At 42.3% G+C, this 16,507-nt stretch overlaps 1 protein-coding gene across 6 annotated transcripts in view; it reads right to left on the reverse strand.

Moving 5' to 3' along the window:
• Positions 1 to 16,507, reverse strand: part of LPGAT1 (lysophosphatidylglycerol acyltransferase 1) — a 92,976-nt gene that overhangs the window by 18,828 nt on the left and 57,641 nt on the right. The gene's annotated exons all lie outside the window — the stretch shown is intronic.

The following is a 16,507-nucleotide window of genomic DNA, read 5'->3' on the forward strand; positions in this document are numbered from 1 at the left end:
AACTGGGGAAACAGCTTGAGTCAGGAGATTAAGCCCTTCAGAACCTGTCTTACTTTGGATGTCCGGTTATGTGAGCCAATACATTCTCTTATGGGTGAAGTCTAATTCCATTTGAAGTGAGTTTTCAGTTACTGAGAGCTACAAATATTTAGCTTGACTTTTATGAAGCACCAAAATCTGAACTTGACTTTCTACAACTTCTCTTTATGCATGCTATGTTATAGACCACTTACTGTTTCCTACACATGTGCTATGCTTCCACTGTTTTGTGTTTATTCATACAGTCACCGCACAAAACATCTATCCAATATACCTTTCCCCTTCCTACCTATCTAAATTCTATCATTCCTAAGATCTAGTACAGATAATTCACTGAAAAGCTTTCTCTGGTTGAAGCAAGTTCTAAGCCCAGCGGTTAGTGCAGAATAGTAGTCTTTGTAAGGGAATCATATCAGATAATACTTGCAGTATATATTTTATTGTATAAGGGTAATGTAGTTTCTGTTAATATAAAAACATGTCTAATTAATTTAATAACTTAGCAAGAGCCACAGGGCTAAAGAAGATCTTCAAAAAGCATTTAAGGCCGGCGCTGCGGCTCACTTGGCTAATCCTCCGCCTGTGGCACCGGCACCCCGGGTTCTAGTCCCGGTTGAGGCACCAGATTCTGTCCCAGTTGCTCCTCTTCCAGTCCAGCTCTCTGCTGTGGCTTGGGAAGGCAGTGGAGGATGGCCCAGGTCCTTGGGCCCTGCACCCCATGGGAGACCAGGATAAGTACCTGGCTCCCGGCTTCGGATTGGTGCAGCGCCAGCCGTAGCATCCATTTGTGGGGTGAACCAATGGAAAAAGGAAAACCTTTCTCTCTCTCTCTCATTGTCTAACTCTACCTGTCAAAAAAAAAAAAAGCATTTAAAATATCTTTAAAAGGAGAAAACTGACATTAAAAATAAGGCTACATTAAACAGAAGCGGTTTAGGCTCACCAATTGAATGTAAGAATGTGGAAAGGTTGGCGAAGCATCTGTCACTTTAAATGGGGTGAGCATCGGGGAAGACTGTGTTTGACAGGGAGCCTAACCTACCATCTGCCCAGAATAGTTTGCATATTCTCTTGACTTAAGAGACAGCCAGGCGGGCAGACCAAATGCTCCCTCAAGAGCAATCTACTCCTATTACTCTGATTGTTTGGTCACCATGGGATTAAAATATTAAAATGACTAATCCCCTAATATGGCAAAGGATCAAATGCATTGAATACCATGTCCTCTTAGAATCAAATAAGAGGAGTTCTTGTGAGATTGAAATCCATACATACAGATAGACCAGAAATAAACTTTTACAATACCAATAGCTATCCAAATGAGAAACTAGCTCCTAATTTTTGACAAACAAAAATTCTTATTATCAGTCATCCATAATGTGCTCTTAAATACAAAGTATTCTATCAAACTCCCCAGCATCAGACTTAAGAGGAGTAGGCAGAACCGTACCTTCAAAAACAGATGTAAAGCAGGTGTTTCGATGCCTGTCCCCCGCACTGGGGTGCCTGGGTTCTAGTCCTGACTCCACTTCCAATTCCAGCTTCCTGCTAATAATAACATATGCCTGCTAGGACGCAGCAGGTGATGGTGCAAGTCTTTGGGTCCCTGCCACTCACTTGGGAGACTTGGATGGAGTTCTGGGCTCCTGACTGCAGCCTGGCCCAGCTCTGGCTGTTGCAGGCACTAGGGAGTACACCATTGTGGAGTTAAAACATTTGAATTTTTATGCTGCCAAGACTCCAAAATATGAACCAAGAAACAAAAATATGGCTAAACCCTCAATTAAATTATGTAACATATGTAAGGAATTTAGCACTGAAGGAGATGCTAAGATTAACAGTTCTTACTTTCAAAAAGCTAATAACCTGGCAGGAAGATAAGAAAAGTAAACAACTAGAATATGCTAAGTATCAGCTGATGAGTTTAAATGATGGAATGTGCATGTTTGCTTATGGTACAGGATATATGGAAAACATATCACTTGCATTTGGCCTAAAAGAGAAAGTAGGACTAAAACATTTAAAACAAAAAGTTTTAACTGACACATGCATAGATTTTTTCAGAAGTTACACCGAATGTAAGGTAGATGATGAAGAGTGACAGCCCTTGTGCGAGGCAGTGGTGCAGCAGCCTAAGTCCCTGGTTGACCACTGGCTCGGGATGCCCGCATCCCTTATCCTCTTCGCTTTCAATCCAGCTTCTTGCTAATACACGGATTAGGAGGCTGTAGGTGATAGCCTGAGTACCTGGGTGCCCATGCAGGAGACCTAGATGTAGTTCTGGGCTCCTGACTTTGGCCTGTCCCCGTCCTAGATGTTGTGGGACTTGGGGGAGTGAAACAGAAGATGGAAGAGCTCTCTCTGTCATTCTGTCTCTTTGCCTTTCAAATAAAATGAAAATAAATAAATAAATAAAAAAGTATAATATTCCTAAACTTTCCCTCCTCAGATGTTTCCTAGACAGAATCCCTTCCAATTGTTGCTTCTGCTATTTACTTCCATTTAACTTATGAACATATGAATGCACTAATTCCAAATTATCTCATTTAAAATGTAATGGTTGACTTCCTACCCTGGATGGTAAATTACTATTTTACACCACTGTCGTCTTCCCCATCATGTTCCTCATCATCATCTCTTACCTAAAAACTTCCTTCACAGTGCCAACTCTGTCCTTTGTAATCTATCTACAATCATAGTTATTAATTTGTATTCTATTTTATATAACTGTTTTACCCTATGAGACTGTGCTATACTCATCTGTGCAATATACAAATCGGTACCTGCTCCTTGGTGGGAACTCAGGTTTACCAAACTGAATGAAACTGAGCATAATCTGCCAGTGTGGACAGCCACCCAGGTACCATGGGCTCAGTCATGTTCAGTATGACAAAAATAACTCAGAAATTCAGAAATCACTTGGTACCAAAAATAGATTATGGACAAGCCATCAAATTTGACATTATCAGGATATCTCTTATCGCTGAATTCCCAAAAGTTTCACTTTGAGCCATTAGCCTGAGGTAAGCTCCTCTGGCCTAATCCTCAGTATACTAAAATGTAGTATTTAACAGCTTCCCCTTGGAACCATCAGAAAGGTAGAAAAACAAGCAAACAAGCCAAACCCCCTCAGTTATCTGACAACAGAATTCAGAAGCTCAGATATAAACTTTTACCTATGGGAGATAATTCAAGGCAGCTTTTTTCCAAGACTCTACTGGCAGCAAATCTATAGTCATGCCAGGAAGTAATTCCAACCTTAAGGTCTGTGTAGATAGGAACATGGGAAACAGCACCAAGCCACTGTTCCCTTCACAGTCAGGGATAGTTGCACCCCTTGCCCTTGAACCCTGCTGCCCGCCACAGCCAAATCTCCAGCCAACCATGATGCCCCTTGAGGAAATAAGGAAGATGGCACTGCTCACAACTGGAATTCAGTTATTACATCTGTATTCAATGTATATCCTTTGAAACCCAGTAAGAGGCTTACCAAATGCTTACTGAATGAATGGAAGCGAACTATCCGGTAGGCAAAATATGACATGGATCAATTTGCTTGGTACAGTCACGTTTGTGCTTCCATGTGTACAGTGACCTTTAAAAACTCTTTATTTTGAATTTCACACTCAAAGGAAAGCTGCAAAATCAGTTAAAAATTCACATATATGTTTAACTGAGACTCTCCAAATATTACTACTTCCCACATTTGCTGTACCTCATCACCTCATCATTCTTTCTCTCCATATACAAGGGTACTCCATATACAAAAGCCCAAGAAAAATGGAATCAAGAAATACATTCATTTTGGTGAAAAGAAAGGAAGGAAGGAAGGAAGGGAGGGAGGGAGGGAGGGAGGGAGGGAGGGAGGGAAGGAGGGAAGGAGGGAAGGAGGGAAGGAGGGAAGGAAGGAAGGAAGGAAGGAAGGAAGGAAGGAAGGAAGGAATCCATGCATATGACATTACTTTGGAAAAAAAAAATCAAAGAAATTTTTTGTACCAAAATAAACATCTTTCAAATGTGTTTCTATGTGTTTTTTTTTTTTTTTTTTTTTTTTTTTTGACAGGCAGAGTGGACAGTGAGAGAGAGAGACAGAGAAAGGTCTTCCTTTGCCGTTGGTTCACCCCCCAATGGCGTTGGTTCACCCCCACAATGGCCGCTGCGGCCAGCACACCATGCTGATCCGAAGCCAGGAGCCAGGTGCTTCCTCCTGGTCTCCCATGGGGTGCAGGGCCCAAGCACTTGGGCCATCCTCCACTGCACTCCCAGGCCACAGCAGAGAGCTGGCCTGGAAGAGGGGCAACTGGGACAGAATCCGGCGCCCCGACCAGGACTAGAACCCAGTGTGCTGGCGCCACAGGCGGAGGATTAGCCTATTGAGCCGTGGTGCAGGCCATCTATGAACTTTTGAAGTTCCCTTGTATACATATATTTTTTCTCAATTTTTGAGAGTAAATGAGAGGTTAGACAAGAAGACCTAGGTAGCCCTTGCATTTCTCAGCTTCAAGGACTGTAACTGAAGGATAAGCAATGATTATAAGAGAATTATGCTTAACCATAATTCAATTAAAGCTTAAACCCTAAAAAGTTTTAGGCCTGGAGACTTAGTATTTCCAACAAAGCTATAAAAAATTAGAAAATAGTAAATAGCTTTGAATACCAATGGCTCGTTTCTAACATTGAAGAGAGACTGGAGGTGGGACAGGGCTCTTCATTTCTAGTCACTCACCAGCTTATATAGTTCTACAAATCATATCGTGTCTAGATTCATAAATGAATACCATCTCAGTAAATCAGCTTCATCTATGACCATCTTGGCTCTTTATAGGTGTGGAGGCTAATTTTACACTTCCAGGCTAGGTCTCAACAGGCTAAGGGATGCTCAGGACGCTGTAAGAACTATGTGAGAACCCAGAGGCAACAAGAAAGTGGAGGATGGGCAAATTCACTCTGAGCCAGATGGCCATTCCCGCCCCCTAACATCAGACCTCCTGGTTCTTGGGACCTACACAATCAGGTCCCTGTTGCCAGGCCTCAAATCTTGAACTGGGCCTTACTCCACAGGTCCCCAGTTCTTGGGCCAGGCCTTAGAACACAGGTACCCGTAGTCGTGGGGCTACACTGCAGGCTTGGACTGGAACTGCACTATTGGCTTTCCTGGGCTTTCAGCTTGCAGACCACATATCAAGGGACTTCTTAGTATCCATAATCTCATGAGCCAGTCTCTCATAATGAACCCCTTTCCCTAAGTTTACATAAATATCCTATTAGTTCTATTTTCTGGAGATCCCTAATATGCTACAGTAACATAAGGAAATATTTTCATGTATAACTTTTCATCTTCTAACCACAGGATGAAGACTTTACCATATTTAAAATTATGAGAAAAAGTAAAAAAATTAAATGGTGATTCACTGAAAAGATCAAGGAAATACAAAACAGGGCTAAATACCATTTTTTACTCATTAATAGCAATATTGGTGAGGATGCAGAAAAATTGGTACAGCCTATTCAGATCATCAACTTCATTTCAGAAATACAAACTTCAGAGGCTGGCATTGTGGTGTAATGGGTAAAGCTGCCACCTGCAGTGCTGGCATCCCACATGGGCACAGGTTTGAGTCCCAGCTGCTCTTCTTCTGATCCAGCTCCCTGCTAATGTGCCTGGGAAAGCAGCAGAAGACGGCTCAAGTACTTGGGTCCCTGTACCCACACTGGAGACCCAGAAGAAGCTCCTGGCCTCAGATAGGCCCAGCTCTGGCCGTTGCAGCCATTTTGGGAGTGAACCAGTGGATGGAAGATCTCTCTTTTCCTCTCTCTCTCTGCAACTCTGCCTATCTTTTTTTTTTTTTTTTTTTTTTTTTTTTTGTACAGGCAGAGTGGACAGAGAGAGAGAGACAGAGACAGAGAAAGGTCTTCCTTTGCCGCTGGTTTACCCTCCAAGCCGGCGCACTGCGGCTGGCACACCATGCTGATCTGAAGGCAGGAGCCAGGTGCTTATCCTGGTCTCCCATGGGGTGCAGGGCCCAAGCACTTGGGCCATCCTCCACTGCACTCCCTGGCCACAGCAGAGAGCTGGCCTGGAAGAGGGGCAACTGGGACAGAATCTGGCGCCCCAACCGGGACTAGAACCCAGTGTGCTGGCGCCGCAAGGCGGAGGATTAGCCTATTGAGCTGCGGCACCGGCATAACTCTGCCTTTCAAATAAGTAAATAAATCTTTAAAAAATAATACAAACTTCAACCCAAACTCAACTAAGACCACTTACTTAATGCCTCTATCTTGAGTGGTGTCAAACGAAAATGTTTTATTCTTTTTTTAAAAGAAAGGGAGAAAAATCTAACCTGGTGTGGGAGAAAAAAAGAACTTGTGGGTGGTGAACAATAATAACAACAGACAAGCAGAACTGAAGATTAAACTTCACATGGAAGTTTCCATTTTCCAAGTAGAAACGGAAGAGTGATTGATGGCAAAAAGGTCTGGCCTTTGCATGGAAAAGCAGGGCACAAAGGCAAAGCAACAGACCACAAGAGAGGTAAGAAGAGCAGACAGGAACGAGAAGACAAGCAGTAGCCAGCAGAGGTAGGAGTGACATGAGCAATAAGCACAAGCACTGATGGAAAAAAGCCCCACTTGCAAGGAGAAGCGGAGGCGAGGCGCCGCTCCCTTCCGCCGGAGGACATGCCGCTGGGAGCTCCCGAGCCTTCAGAGGTGATCTGAGCACGCCCAGATGGGCTGTCTGCCGGAGCGGAGGCCGGTGGTCTCTGAGCATGTATCGTCAGTACCCGAGTGTCCCACGTATGTCTGTACCACTGGAGTTACTCAGTTACTGGGGGAAAAGCTGGCTTAAAACTTAGCTCCGCCGGCGCCGTGGCTCACTAGGATAATCCTCTGCCTTGCGGCGCCGGCACACAGGTTCTAGTCCCGGTCGGGGCGCCGGATTCTGTCCCGGTTGCCCCTCTTCCAGGCCAGCTCTCTGCTGTGGCCCGGGAAGGCAGTGGAGGATGGCCCAAGTGCTTGGGCCCTGCACCCGATGGGAGACCAGGAGAAGTACCTGGCTCCTGGCTTCAGATCAGCGCCGTGCGCCGGCCACAGCACGCTGTCCGCGGCGGCCATTGGAGGGTGAACCAACGGCAAAGGAAGACCTTTCTCTCTGTCTCTCTCACTGTCCACTCTGCCTGTCAAAAACAACAACAACAACAAACAAACAAACTTAGCCCCTAATATGCTGAATAACTGACTGTTACCATAGTCATTCTATTCTACTTTGTTCTAACTTTTACATCAAAGAAGTATTGTTATATGAAGTCAAATCTCTTAAAACTTTTCTTTTAGGAGATATATTTTATTTTTTAAAAGGATTTATTTATTTATTTGGAAGTCAGGGTTACACAGAGAGAGAGGAGAGGAAGAGAGAGAGAGATAGGTCTTCCATCTGATGGTTCACTCCCCAATTGGCCGCAATGTCCGGAGCTGCGCTGATCTGAAGCCAGGACTTGGAGCTTCTTCCAGGTCTCCCATGCGGGTGTAGGTACCCAAGGACTTGGGCCATCTTCTACTGATTTCCCAGGCCATATCAGAGAGCTGGATCGGAAGTGGAGCAACTGGGTCTCGAACCGACGCCCAAATGGGATGACAGTGCTTCAGGCCAGGGCGTAAACCCGCTGTGCCATAGTGCCTGCCCTTCTTAAAACTTCTTTAAAACAATGGGTAAAATGCTACAATATGAAAATCTAGACTACTGATGTAATTTGAGTATTTCAATATACTAGATTCAAAAGGGAAATATCTATTAAATGGGGTGCATTTTAAATATGAAAATGCATTTTATTGCAGTTATTCAAATTGCAAATTCTAATTTCTGTGGGTAAATCATTTTTTCACTTGATTTTCTTAAGTGAAGAATTAATACACTCAAACCAGACACACACACAAAAAAAAAAACAACTAGTACATTGAGATGCAAGAGTCCCTCCCCAGGGCAGCCCCCGCTGCAGACAATACTGCAGCCACCACTGCGCTGCCCGCCTGTTTCTGTGCAGTGGGCGCATCCATTACCTTTTAGACTTCTGCAGGCTTGAACTGCTGCCTGCCAAATAGCCAATTAAACTATAACCACTGCTTTATTATATTGATTTGAGGATGCCTCCAAATTTCAGGAATGTTAATATGTAAAAAAAAATGCATCTGAATTTATGAAGTATAGTATATGACTTCTTGCTTATTGTACAGTTTTCATAACTTAATTCTGATCTCTAAAAAGTGACATTAATTTAAGGAATAGCCCTGAATTTCACTTTCATAACTCTCAAACACAGGAAATACAACTGGAAAATCATCATCACCCCCAAATCTACCATGAGGCACACTGGGCTAGGGGAACAACTGCAATTTTAAATAGGTTGAGGGGGTGGTGCCTGGTGCAGTAGGTTAATTCTCCGCATGCGGCGCCTGCATCCCATATGGGTGCTGGTTCTAGTCCCAGCTGCTCCACTTCCAATCCAGCTCTCTGCTGTGGCCTAGGAAGGCAGTGGAGCATGGCCCAAGTCCTTGGGCCCTTGTACCCGTGTGGTAGCCCCGGAAGAAGCACCTGGCTCCTGGCTTTGGATCAGCACAGCTCTGGCCATTTGCGACCATTTTGGGAGTGAACCAGCAGAAAGACCTTTCTGTCTCTCCCTCTCACTGCCCGTAACTCTACCTCTAAATAAATAAATAAATAATTTAAAAATAAATAAAAATAGGTTGAAGAAACTACATTTGAACAAAGATTTGAAGGTACTGAGGGAATAAAGCATGCAGATTTTTATAAGGGGAGATTTTTTGTAGAGGAGGAAACAGCCAGTAAAAGCCCCCATGGTGAGAACGTGTGAGGTATGTTCCCTAACTGCAAGAAAGCCAGTACAGTCAGTGGGGAGCCAGCAGAAGATGGGCAGGTGAGGTCAGCGGGAAGAAACAGGTGAAATGGGGCTGCCACACCTTGGTAAGACTTCTGGGTTTTTAGATGGGAAGCCGTGATGGGATTCTGAGCCTAGGCTGAAGGAACTAACTGAGATATTCAAAAGGATCACTGGATACTATGTTGGAATAGATGCTAGAGGGACAAAGCAAAAGACCAAAACCACTTGGAGGTTAGGTAGTAATCTAGGGGCAGTAATTCAAGTGGTGGTGGTGGCTGGGGCCAGGGCGAAAAGAAGCGGTCAGAACCAGGATATATTTCTGAACTTAGAACCAAAAGGACGTGAGAAGAGAGGAGCCAAAAATGACTCTGGGCTTTGATCAGAGAAAGTGCTGCTGTCAATACTGAGACAAGCAAGGCTATGGAGGAATATGCATTTTAGGAAATCCAGAGCTCGTTTTAAAGATGGTTATTCAATTTCCTTGTGAAGAAGTCAAGTGGTCAGACCTAGACATCTGTTAAGCACATTCCTTTGAACAATACACACACAGCATTTTTTTCAGCCACTCCTCTCTGGATGGACATCTTGGTTGTTTCTAATTTGTCCTTCTTACAAAAAATCCTGCATTAATATCCTTGTCTTTAAGCTATGTGGCTCTAAACACAACTGTTGCATCAGAGAGGATTTAAGACACCAACAAATGCTCTTCAAATAAGTCACATCGGGGCTGGCACTGTGGTGCAGCGGGTTAACGCCCTGGCCTGAGGCACTGGCATCCCATATGGGCACCGGTTTGAGACCCGGCTGCTCCACTTCCCATCCAGCTCTCTGCTATGGCCTGGGAAAGCAGTAGAAGATGGCCAAAGTGTTGGGCCCCTGCACCCAAGTCGGAGACTCGGAGAAGGCTCCTGGCTTCGGATCAGCACAGCTCTGGCCATTGCGGCCATTTGGGTAGTGAACCAGTGGATAAAAGACCTCTCACTCTCTCTCTCTGCCTCTCCTCTCTCTGCGTAACTCTTTCAAATGAATAAATAAATCTATAAAAAAAACACAAATAAGTCACATCAGTTTATATATTAATTCTCATATAACCTCAATAATATTTGTTATTGATTCTAAGACTGAAGGATCTTAGATTTCTAAAAGCATCACTGGATATTATGTTAGAAATGATGAGTAAAAAATAATCCTTTGCCCTATTTTGCACTTCCCTGATCTTTTCATATGTTTATTTCTACACATAATTAAAAGCTTATGTCCTTTGTGTATCTTAAAATTGTACTTAAAACTTTTTTTACTTATCTATAGAAACTAGTTACATATATACTCAATATTAATCCTTAATATATTCATTACAAACATTTCACTTCGTTTATAGTCTCTTTTGTATACTATAGCTTTTGGTTTGAAACAGATCTTTGCATCTTATAAGGAATGCTACTCTACTGTGAGGCCATTAAGGGTCTCCAACATTTTCCTCAAACACTTTAGAAATCATTAAATTTATTTTGGCATATGATTTGAAGTGAAATTCTAATTTTATTTTCTTATGTATTGTGAATCAGTGGCCTCAAAGCCATTCATTGAATAGGTCATCCTTCTTCCATTGATATATAATATCTACTCAATAACATAAGAGTTCTCACATATACCTAGATCTAGATTTTTCTAATCTTTCCATTCATGTGGCCCTGCTCCTAAGTTAGATATCAGGTATGAAGTATCTTGTGGTGGAATGAGAAGGCAGTGCCACAGCAACAGTATCTCACTGCTATATTCCCAAAACTATTTTAGCTACTCACTTATTATTAGTCTCTCAAATGAAAATTAGAACTGTTTTGTCAAGTTTACTATAAAAGCAGCATCTTGGATTCTGGCTGCAATCACATTAAATTTAGAGATTAATTTGGAAGAAATGTCATTTTTATAATTTTGAGAATTTCCCACTACAAATATTCTATCTCTTTCCATATGTTCAAGTCTTTTATATTTTTACATTTTTAAAAGATTTTATTTATTTATTTGAGAGGTAGAGTTACAGACAGTGAGAGGGAGAGACAGAGAGAAAGGTCCTCCTTCTGTTGGTTCACTCCCCAGATGGCTGCAACAGCCGGAGCTGTGCCGATCGAAAGCCAGGAGCCAGGTGCTTCCTCCATGCGGGTGCAGGGGCCCAAGCACCTGGGCCATCCTCCACTGCCTTCCCGGGCCACAGCAGAGAGCTGGATTGGAAGTGGAGCAGCTGTAACTAGAACCAGTGCCTACATGGGATGCCAGTGTTGCAGGTGGAGGATTAACCTACCGTGCCATGACGCCGGCCCTATATTTTTACATTTTAAAGAATATGTAATGAAATAATTACAAATGAAATGATGAGATATCTAAGACCTGCTCCCAAATAACCTAACAGGGTCTGGGAAACAACACTGACCATAAATTGATAACTGTGGAGGGTGCTATGGGGACGTGAGGCTTTGTCTACAGGCTTCCGTAATAAAGAGTTCTGGAGAGGTGTGTGTCACATATTTGAGTGCCTGGCTTTGATACCTGCCTCCAACTCCTGACTCCAGTTTCTGCTAGTGCAGAGCCTGGGAGCAGCAGGTGGTGGCTCAAGCAGCTGGGCTCCTACCATCTACATGGAAGACCTGGGTTGCTGATCCCAGCTCTCAGCTTTGACCTTGGACCAGTCCTGGCCATTGTGCACATCTGGGGAGTGAACTGGTGGATGGGCGCTCTCTCTTATATATACAATTAAAAAAGTTTTAAAGAGAATATAACAATTTTTTTATTTGACAGGTAGAGTTACAGACAGTGAGAGAGAGGCAGAGAGAAAGGTCTTCCTTCCCTTGGTTCCCCAAATGGTCACTACGGCCGGCGCCAGGTGCTTCCTCCTCGTCTCCCATGCAGGTGCAGGGCCCAAGCACCTAGGCCATTCTCCACTGCCCTCCTGGGCCACAGCAGAGAGCTGGACTGGAAGAGGAGCAACCGGGACTAGAACCTGGTGCCCATATGGGATGCCGGCACTGCAGGTGGAGGATTAACCAAGTGAGCCACGGAGCTGGTGCCGGGAATAACAATTTCTGAAATTATAGAACCTAAAACTTATCTTGTGGTTTTTAAATTTTGTTGCTTTGAGGAATAAGGATAAAAGTGGAAGAGAAAACCAAAATGATGTATTGATCATAAATATACTCATATCACTTCTCAGCCTTTTGACTGAGATCAAGCATAAATACACTCATAAAGATTTATGTTTAAAACTACTAAATGCTATCCTCTATTTTTAAGTGTTGGTAAGTTTTCTTCTCTCTTTGATAATCACTCAATGGATATGTTATTTTAATACTCTCAAAACTAATGTATGATACACATGTGCCACTAATGGAACTGCTAGATCATAGGATCTGTCCATTTTCACCCTAATGGGTGTAGGTCAGATAGTTCTCCAAGTGGTCACAGCAGATCACAATCTGATTAGCAGTATACAGGAGATCACTTTTTCCTATATGTACATCAAAGTCATCAACTGATTTTTACAAATCTGATAGGACTGAAATGGCTTATCATTTCTGTTAATTAAAAAAAACCTCCTAAAGTAAATATTCCAAAATGTTAATATTTTTAGACTCTCATTAGTGAGTATGGCTTTAAGAATTTTAAACGTTCCTTTTCTAAATTAACATCCCCCTCCCTCACTACCACTACGCAATAAGATCATGCCTGAAGTCCTTGACTGAGTGTCTTCTCCAAGGTAACCAAAGTCCTAATCAAATTAGGCATGAAATAAAACCTCTGCTTTTAGTAATCTATCCATGCTTCTACACTTAACCCTAAGTATATTTTTTTCACAAGATTCAAAAAATGAAAACCTAAGCTACTACTACAGAAGAATATTGTATCGCTAAGTCACTGTCCTAATTTGGAGTGAAGCAAGCATTCCCTATAAACACTCTATTCCTATAGTTAAAATATAATTACACTTAAAATTTCTCTTAACCATTCAACAGCAGCATATTGTGCCCACTACTTATTTAACAGGAATAAACTATCTTCCAGTTTAACAGAAATAAAAAACCATCAAATATTCCAAATAGCTGAGTCTTAGTTCCTCTTTTATTTTTATTTATTTATGTTTAAAGATACATTATTTATTTGAAAGGCAGAGTTACAGAGAGAGAGGAGAGACAGAGAGAGACCTTCCATCTGCTGCTTCACTCCCCAAGTGGCCACAATGGACGGGGCTGGGCCAGGCTGAAGCTAGGAGCCAGGAGCTTCAACCAGATCTCCCATGTGGGTAGTAGGGGCCTAAGTACTTGGGCCATCTTCTATTGCTTTTCCCAGGCCATTAGCAGGGAGCTGGATCAGCAGTGCAGCAACAACATGAACACCAGACATATGGGATGCCGGCACTGCGGGTGGAGGCTTTACCCACTATGCTACAGCGCTGGCACCCTAGTTCCTCTTTTCAAACAAGCCTTACTTTTGAAAAAGATCAGTAACAGTTGTTGTCCTACTAATAAAAAAAGTTTCCCTACTTAAATAATATATACTGGAGAAGGAACTAATAAGAAATCTTTTCTCTTAAAGTAGTAAATGGCTGAGACTCGATATATGGGGAATGCTGTTTTACAAATACTGTACTTATCAAAAAGCCATGCATATTTTATATGTCTTAACATAGTATTTAATGGAGCTGGCATGTGGAGCAGTAGTTAAGACACTGCTTGGCATGCCCGCATTTTATATTAGAGTGTCTGGTGGAGTCCCAGTTACTCCTCTTTCAATCCAGTTTCCTGCTAATGTGTACCTGGGAGGCAGCAGATGATGGCTCAAGTACTTGGGTCCCTGCAACCCACATGTGAGACCTGCATTGAGTTCCAGACTCCTGGCTTTGGCTTGGCCCAGCTCTGCTATTAAGGGCATATGGGAAGTAAATCAGCAGATGGAAGCTCTCTACGCCTTTCAAATAAAATGAAAATTAATTAATTAAAATATTAATAATTCATATTTGTAAAGGGCTTTGTAATGTAACATTTTCTTTGGTCAGTTTGGTGTTCACAACAATGAATTCACTGAAGTTGGGCAACTCTGGCCACAGAAGTCCCAGCAGGCCAGCTGCCTGAGAAGCTGTGTACCCACTGGGTTTAACCTACACAGTGGTCTGGGCACCTAATCTCCACTTACCCCAAGTTTTCTAAAGACTCAGCTTTAATACCTGTCCTAAAAGCTCAACTTTTGAAAGAAAACAATAGTACCTATTTGTAAGAAATGATCTATTATATAACTGTGCCACAGTGTTTATTTTCTCATCAAGGTGGCATGTTAGATATTACGTAGTCTTTTATAATAGCATTCATATTTAGAGTTCATCTCTTCCTGAAACTCAAAAAATCAAGATATGCCTAAGAAGTAAGGAGTAAATTGATGTAGAAAACTGCCGCTTTCCGAAAGAGTTTATTTCAGAGCACTTGAAACAATCACAGTCATGCTTTTGTCTTAAGTGTTAGGATAGAAATATAGAATCTAGAAAACACTCTGCTGCCCGTGCTGACAATCTAGATATTCCTTTCCCACTTGAATAAAAGTAAATGTTCTTTTTTTCAGGAAATTGTTAACCCAGTTGGAAGGGAGGCACTTGGTAGGGAAAATGTTACTTTTGCTCAGAGACTTCATTTACTTGTCACATTATGTTCCAGTGAGGTACAGAAAAGGCAGTAGAACTTGCTTGGTAGCTTTAACTTCAATTTATAAGAGAGAAGAAACATATTACAGAAATTCATATATAAAGTAAAAGACCATTTTTAACGGTCTAAACACCGACTAATGCCAACTGCCTTGTTTCTCCAGTGGATTCTGAGGGTAAGGACCAGCACGAGACATAGTGAGCCAGACACCCAGGGCACATTTAGAGGTTATCAGTAGTGCCAAGATGTACTCTACAGATGTGGACAGCTGCTTTGGATTAAGCTAAAAGTACCACCTTTGAAGGAGCACTAGTTTTCTAGCATTTACTTATCATACTTCATTTGATAACCTTTCACTACTATTTTATTTATTTTAAAATGGAGAAATTAAAGCACATGCAATACTTTATGTGGCTTCAGGGAAAGTCTGAATAAAATGGAAGAGCTACTTTCTGAATCTCATACACCATACTCCTGAAAAAACAAACAGTGGTATTAACTTGCCCCTCTGCTGGATTGGAAGTGGATCATCCAGGACTCAAAGGGGCACCCATATGGAATGCTGGAGTTGCAAGGGTTGGCTTAATCTGCAGTACCACAGCCCCGGCCCCTAAACTTCTCTCTTAATTCCACTTTTCAATGACCTTTTTGAAGTACCCTCATCTCTTTCTTTATCAAATGAACCATTCCACATCTTCTCTTATTATTTGGTTTTGATCTTTAAGTCAGAGTCTTTAATCTCTTTTTAGGTCATGGATAATCTGGAGAAAGAATTGAAAGCTATGTTTCTCTGTAGAAACACACAAAATTCTGCAGAGAGATTTGGTTAAAAAAATTCTCTGAGGTCCATCCATAAACCCTCAGGTTAAGAATGGCTGCTTCAAGTGAATTTAAGAGCCTTATACTTGCTCTTGTTAATATTGTTTTGCTAAAAATGGACCAATCTTTCAATTGTCTTATGATCCTAATCATCTTTTTAAATTAGCTTTAAACTAAAACTTCTTCTATTTATTGTTTAAAAAAAGAAAAGCAGGGTCAACTATAATTGAACGTCTATATAGTAGAATGTTTTCATCCTTGTCTCTTTTGGTAGGATCTTTTGGTAGGATCTTCTAGGAAGATCTATATAAATCCAGTGCAGATACAATCTACCTGAATCCAACACATACAGCCATACTGTCATGTATCCTAAGCTTGGGCATTAACACTGACCCTCATTTATAAATTACAATTACGAGGCCGGCGCCGCGGCTCACTAGGCTAATCCTCCGCCTAGCGGCGCCGGCACACCGGGTTCTAGTCCCGGTTGGGGCGCCGGATTCTGTCCCGGTTGCCCCTCTTCCAGGCCAGCCCTCTGCTGTGGCCAGGGAGTGCAGTGGAGGATGGCCCAGGTGCTTGGGCCCTGCACCCCATGGGAGACCAGGAAAAGCACCTGGCTCCTGGCTCCTGCCATCGGATCAGCGCGGTGCGCCGGCCGCAGCGCGCCGGCCGCGGCGGCCATTGGAGGGTGAACCAACGGCAAAGGAAGACCTTTCTCTCTGTCTCTCTCTCTCACTATCCACTCTGCCTGTCAAAAAAAAAAAAAATTACAATTACGAAACTTACTGAAAGCTAGGTATATTTCACATATACAGAAATAAAACTTTTCCTAAAGAAATTCTTCATGGACCTATCACATCACCTTATGCATAGTAAGTGCTCAATAACTTAAGTAAAATAGGTAACACATGTGGATGGAGTCACAACAGTCATCAAGAACCATATTCTTACCTTAACATGAGCTTTAGAATTTGGCAGTCACACATTAGAATCAATTAATTTTATAATCATCCCTTACACAGCAAAAGCCCAAACTATAATATTTAACTTTCAGCTTCAAATTTTGTTTTATAT

Source organism: Oryctolagus cuniculus, chromosome 13 (genome assembly GCF_051225735.1).
Source record: "Oryctolagus cuniculus isolate XC-2025 breed Fujian yellow rabbit chromosome 13, ASM5122573v1, whole genome shotgun sequence".
Taxonomy (NCBI): Eukaryota; Metazoa; Chordata; class Mammalia; order Lagomorpha; family Leporidae; genus Oryctolagus; species Oryctolagus cuniculus.